This window comes from Paroedura picta, chromosome 1 (assembly GCF_049243985.1).
Source record: "Paroedura picta isolate Pp20150507F chromosome 1, Ppicta_v3.0, whole genome shotgun sequence".
Classification (NCBI taxonomy): domain Eukaryota; kingdom Metazoa; phylum Chordata; class Lepidosauria; order Squamata; family Gekkonidae; genus Paroedura; species Paroedura picta.
This window is the reverse complement of record NC_135369.1, coordinates 108,792,538-108,798,537: the sequence shown is the minus strand read 5'-3', so window position 1 is coordinate 108,798,537 and position 6,000 is coordinate 108,792,538.

The following is a 6,000-nucleotide window of genomic DNA, read 5'->3' as shown; positions in this document are numbered from 1 at the left end:
GGCTGACAGGTAGGAATATTATTGGGAGCTAGAAATATAGTTTGAGGCATCAAGCTTGCTAAGGCATATATAATAAGTAAAGGTAGTATGTTTCATTAGGCTACTTCTAGTTATTCCTATATATCAGCTTTTTTTACCATTGAGATACCCTTGAAATATTCTTCATGCTTTGAGAAACCCCAGAAGTGACACGCTTATCCAGAATATTCTTGGGAAGCATAGCTGTGTACATGTCCACCTAGGGCCCCTCCCCTTCCCACCCCCTCTGGACCCATCATTGGTTATCTTGGGAGGGGAGCAGATCCACATGGCCATATATCGTCATATCACCAAATATATGTTCTCTCTCTCCCCTCCTCTTTCCCCCCTCCCCCTCCCCCCTTTCCCTCTCTGTCTGTCTGTCTGTCTGTCTAACTGCTATGCCAACACCCAGATCATAGCTGTTTTGCCTTCCCCTTGTAGTGTGTGATTTTACATTAGCTTAGAATAAAGTAAAATAAGTGTTTTGTCTGCTTAGGAAAATGCCTATATAATTGCAAATATCAGTTAACATTTTTTCATCAAGTATTCATGTTTAGTTTTACTGTACGGTTTAAGAACGTAAAACCCAAAGATCATGACCATTTCTCTGCTGGACCAGGTCCAGATCTAATTTGTCCAGAACATTGTATCCAAGAACAGCCAACCAAATGCTTTAAAAAACCTGACCCAATAATACACAAAAATGAGGGCCATTTCCTGTTGTATTTTCTTAACTCTTGTTTATCAGAGGTGTCTGATTGTGGAGTTCCTGTTTAACTTGTTCCTTGGTGTTCTCCTCTCCAAGTACAGACCATGGCTGACCCTACTTACTTTCCAGGCTCCAATGAGATCAGGCTAGGCTGAAGCTATTAGGCTGCCTTCATCATTTCTGAATGTAGAGGTCCTGTTTAGCTACCAGCAGGGCTATTCACTGAGTCAGAGAACTAGATGAAGGACAGCCACTAGTTTCCTTCCCTCAAAATAACACCTTTAAAGCAAATACTTGGTGCTTCCCTATGCTGAACATTCAACCATCACAACTAAGATGCTTTTCACCTGGTGTGAGTAACATGTTGTCGAGTTCTTTCACTAGGCAGATTCACTTCTATAGTAACATCACTGCTGGTTTTGACAGCAGTGTTTCATGTTTCGTATTATATTGCCATTCATGCCATCCCAGCATTAGCCTTTCACCTACAGTATATTCACACAGCTCAATAGCTGCTGCTGCTACTTTTATACATTCAATTCTTCCCCCCACTCTCATACACATGCCAATCAAGCTTAGGGATAATAAAGTCCTGCTGTCATCATGGTTGACAGGTTCTCATTAGCACAAAGTATAACCTGTCAAATAGACTGGCACAGTGGTATGCACAAGTACTATGGTTTCTTTATAACTCAAGATTTTATTTTGTATTTTTGCTATGCCCATCAGTGTTCATGGCAATTTACGGAATGAAAAAAAAGAAGAAGAAACAAGGCAGTTCTCCACTCCAAGGAGCATAAAATCAAAATTTTGAAAGTAGGGGGAGCATCAGAAAAAAGAAAGAGAGCAGAGGCAGATAAAGAGATAGTAGGGGATGAATATAAGTAAACAGTCACATATTTTAGATTCCTTTCAGCTGGACATTCATTGTACTCTGGCTATACTGTCTATTTGTTTAGCATTATCCATGAGGGCTTTTCCATAATGCTAAGGCATGGGGGGGGGGGACATACACAAGAATACAACAAACTACTGTCATCATTGCCATCTCCTGTCACAGTTTTATCCTTCCTATCTCCAGTTTTCCACTCCCTCTTCTCAACAGCTATGTGACTGGCCTAAGATCACACTAGAGTTGCCAACTACAGCATAGGAAGTTCTGAAGATCTGGAGGCAATGCCTTTGGCGGGGGGGGGGGGGGTTGGTGGAGGGATTTCACATATAATTTATGGTATGTCATAGAGTCTGCCTTCTGAAGCTGCCATTGGCTACAGAGGAACTGATCCCCGTAGCCTGGAGTTCACTTGTAATTCCAGGAGAACTTCTGGCCCTACCTGGAGGCAGAGAATTTGAGGTCACATAATGAGATTCCCAGATACATATCAATTTGAACTTGAATCTCTTCAGTCTTTGTGTGATAATTTCACCACTATGAAATACTGTTGAGGTGAAGTTGAAGGGATCTCCACTATCTGGAGCATAACCATGATCCTGATTGTTCTTTGCTGAAGTTAGTATGGAAATTTCTGCTAGAACCATTGTAAGCAGAATTATGTCAATCTAAGTACAACAAATTCAATGAAATTAGAAGGGTGTATCTCTGCTTAAGATAGAACAGCATGTTGAGCCATTGGGCTGTTCGGGACAAACCATTTTTAACTACATATTTAATTAAATACAAATAAATATCAAGGGAGACAGGACAATTTCTATAAGGACAGCATGAAGAGTACATCATTCTGCAATTGTGACAGTATACTGATGGTGCCTTCCTAAGAAGGTCTATTAATTGGGGCTTACTCCAAACAAAAACATTTTCCAAGATGAAGTCTCCATTTCATCATGCCAATAAAGAAAGGGTAATTTTAATTAAAATTGTGGAAAAACAAATTAAATCCTGTGCAAAGATTATACAATGTACATAAAATGTATAAATAGTAGCTCTGTAGAGAACAGGTAATGTTAAGAATCAGAATTAGTAAAAGTTCTGAGGTAAAAGTGTGGTGACACTACCTCAAGGGAACATTTGTGCGTGTGAAAAGTGCTATCAAGTCACAGCCAACTTATGGTGACCCCAACAAAGGGCTTTCAAGGCAAATGAGAAACAAAGGAGGTTTGCCATTGCCTTCATTAACAGCCTTTCTTGGAGGACACCCACCCAAGTACTAACCAGAGCTGATCCTCCTTAGCTTCCCAGATCTGACAGTACCAGGCTGTACCATTTGACTTCCCTTGCTCAGAAAATTTACAAGGCTACAAAGTACATAGGCCATTCAACAGCCTGGCATTGGAGCTATTTCATTATTGTATCTTAGTGAATACCTCTATCTCTATCTAAGATGCTGAAAGTTGTTACCGTGATGCTGAACCACATCAGGCGTGTCTGCATTACAAATGTCCTGTTAAATAATCATAGTATCTTTATATAATTTAAATATTTAATAAACATTCTCATATTTTGACCCTGTTTCACATTCACCCTCTGCCATGGAGGCCTTTGGGCCAGTCATTCTCTCTTGCAGCCTAACCTACCTCACAAGGTTGTTATGAGGATAAAAGTAGCAATGTAAGTCACATTGGATGCCCAGTGGAGAGAAAGGCAGGGTATAAGCAAATAAAAGCATAAATAGCTCTTGTTATTTCTGTCAATTCTAAGATACCTGGGTATTTAAAGTGTGTCTTACCTTGACATATCAATTGTGTCAACAGACTATAAGGCTAAATAATATAAAAGTTTAATCTAGAAAATATACAAACTCCATCCAACCTCAACAAAGGCCACTAGAGGTGAAGACAAGCATTCAGATGACTAACATAAAGTGAGTTAAACTCAAATGCAGTGTATTTTGATGCATTTATTTTCAGAACAGTTTTTCCTGTGTGCTTTATTCCTTTATTAAAACATTTATATCCTACCTTCCTTCATGGTTCAAGGTAGTACCTAACTATTTTCATCTTGTTAAGTAATCAGGCCAGAAGAAATTTATTTATTTAGATTTATATACCGCCCTCCCCGAAATTGATTGCAATTACATCTCCCTACAGTAACCTGTCTGATTTCTTTTGAAGCACTTTACAGATTAACAGAACTATCCTTTTTAGGCAAAATAAAGGAGATATCTTTGATGTCAAAGTGACAGAGGCTAGAGTTAATAGGTTTTCTGCCATAATGGTCCAGATGGTATGTACCCAAGAGTGCTGAAAGAACTTTCTGGAGAGCTTGCAAAACTCTTGTCCATAATCTTTAGGACCTCTTGGAGGACTGGAGAGGTGCCAGAAGACTGCAGGAGAGTGAATGTTATTCTCAATCTTCAAAAAAGGGAAGAGAGATGACCCGGGAAAACTACAGGCCAATGAGTCTGATCTACAATTGCAGGGAAGAAAATGGAGAAGGTTTTAAAGGGGCAATCTGCAAACATCTGAAGGACAATGTGTTGATCCAGGGAAGTCAGCACAGGTCTGTCTCCAACAGGCACTGCCAGACTAACCTGGTTTCCTTCATTGACTGAGTAACAAGTTTATTAGATTGTGGAAACTCAGTGGATGCTGTTTTCTTAGATTTCAGTAAGGCTTTTGACAAGGTTCCCCATGATACTCTGATGGGTAAACTGGAGGACTGTAGACTGGATTTTTGGATGGTTAGATGGATAGGAAACTGGCTAGAAAACTGCACCCAAAGATCCATTATGCATGGTAGCTGCTATGCTGGGCAGTCGCTGTACCATTGCGGCAGGGCAAGATGCCTGTGTACGCACATGGGCGGGGCTCCCCTGGTGTATGTGGATGCCCCGGTGTAGCGTGCGCACACATGCTGTGTGCCGGGGCCGGGAAGCCCAGGGGGTGAGAACTGTGATTGGCCCAAGGTCACCCAGCTGGTTGCATGTGGAGAAGGAGGAGTGAATCAAACCTGGTTCTCCATATTAGAGGCTGCCACTCTTAACCACTGCACCAAGATGGTTTGGCTACATCAATGCTGGGGCAATGCTGTGATGCCACTTCCAGGGATAACCAAGACTTGATACCAGCTCTTTTTAAAGAATCATCATAAATGATATAGTGCTTCTGTTTTGTTTCCAGTGATTTCTAAAGAATCCTGATACTATTTTTGGGTTTTCCCTGGAAGTGATGTCATGTTGCTTCTGGCCCCTCCATATCCTTGGCCTACCAGACTCTAGCTACAAGAGAGGCTGCAATCCTAAACACTCTTAAATGGGAATAAGCCACAAAGAATAAATTGGAATTTAAGTAACTTATGTACTGGATTGCGCTGAGAGGAAGAAACATACATAGCTATTATGACCTTTGGCCTGACTTCTTTGGTGCTGCCCAAATGAAATTTTGTTCTCGTAAAGTGAGGGCCAGTAATTTGGAACTCATAAATTCCTATAAATCACGGAGTATCACAATTTGATCTGAGCTTTGACGTCAGTCTGTAGCATTTATCACATGATACCTTCCATGATGACATAAGCAAAGCAATCACACTTCTACATCTCAAAGGAAGGGAAACCTTGTTACATTGATAAGTCCCAGATTTATCACAAGGACAACAGTGTGAGAGCCTTTGGCACACAAAATGCTTGTTTCCAGCTGATATAAAGAATACTGCTATGGGCAGATAGGTGAAAGTCAAGTTCAGAAAGCTTTTGCTTTTATCAAAAGTAGGTTAGGGGATGAGAAGGACAGAGCAAAAGGGGGGGTGGAATAGAGACAGAAATCTGTAATATCTAATCAACAGTGATTGCTTCCTGTGCAAAAGTCAGCTGCTTCCTCACAATAGCCAAGCCGTTCAGTTTCCTGGCGCCATCCCAAGGTCACAGTTTTTCTATTGTTGCCTGTGCCTTTTGGAAAATTCCTGGGATTTTTTTTTTATCCTACATGCTAACTTTTCTCCAGGAAAAAAAAAAAAAAAGCCTTGACTGCCTCTTGTGGTGAACATAGAAAGTTTCTGTACTAGAGATATTCCTTGTGCTGAACTTTGTGTTCTTTTCTACACTTTATTTTGTCTTTCCAGCTGTAGACCTGAATTGTGTGCTCACTTACTGTTGTACAGTGGGTTCGATAGGGAATAAGCGAGGCACAGTCGTGCATTACAGCTCTTTATTATTTCTTATAGTGATTCCAGGTTGAAAGTAACCACGCTGACTAGGGACTTGCCTGGACGAGCCCCCAATATATACACATAGCAGAGGTGGGCACGCCCTTAGCTGAGCCTTGATTGGATCAGTGGAGCCTGACTGATTCAAACTCATTGGGCCCCACGGTTAGGA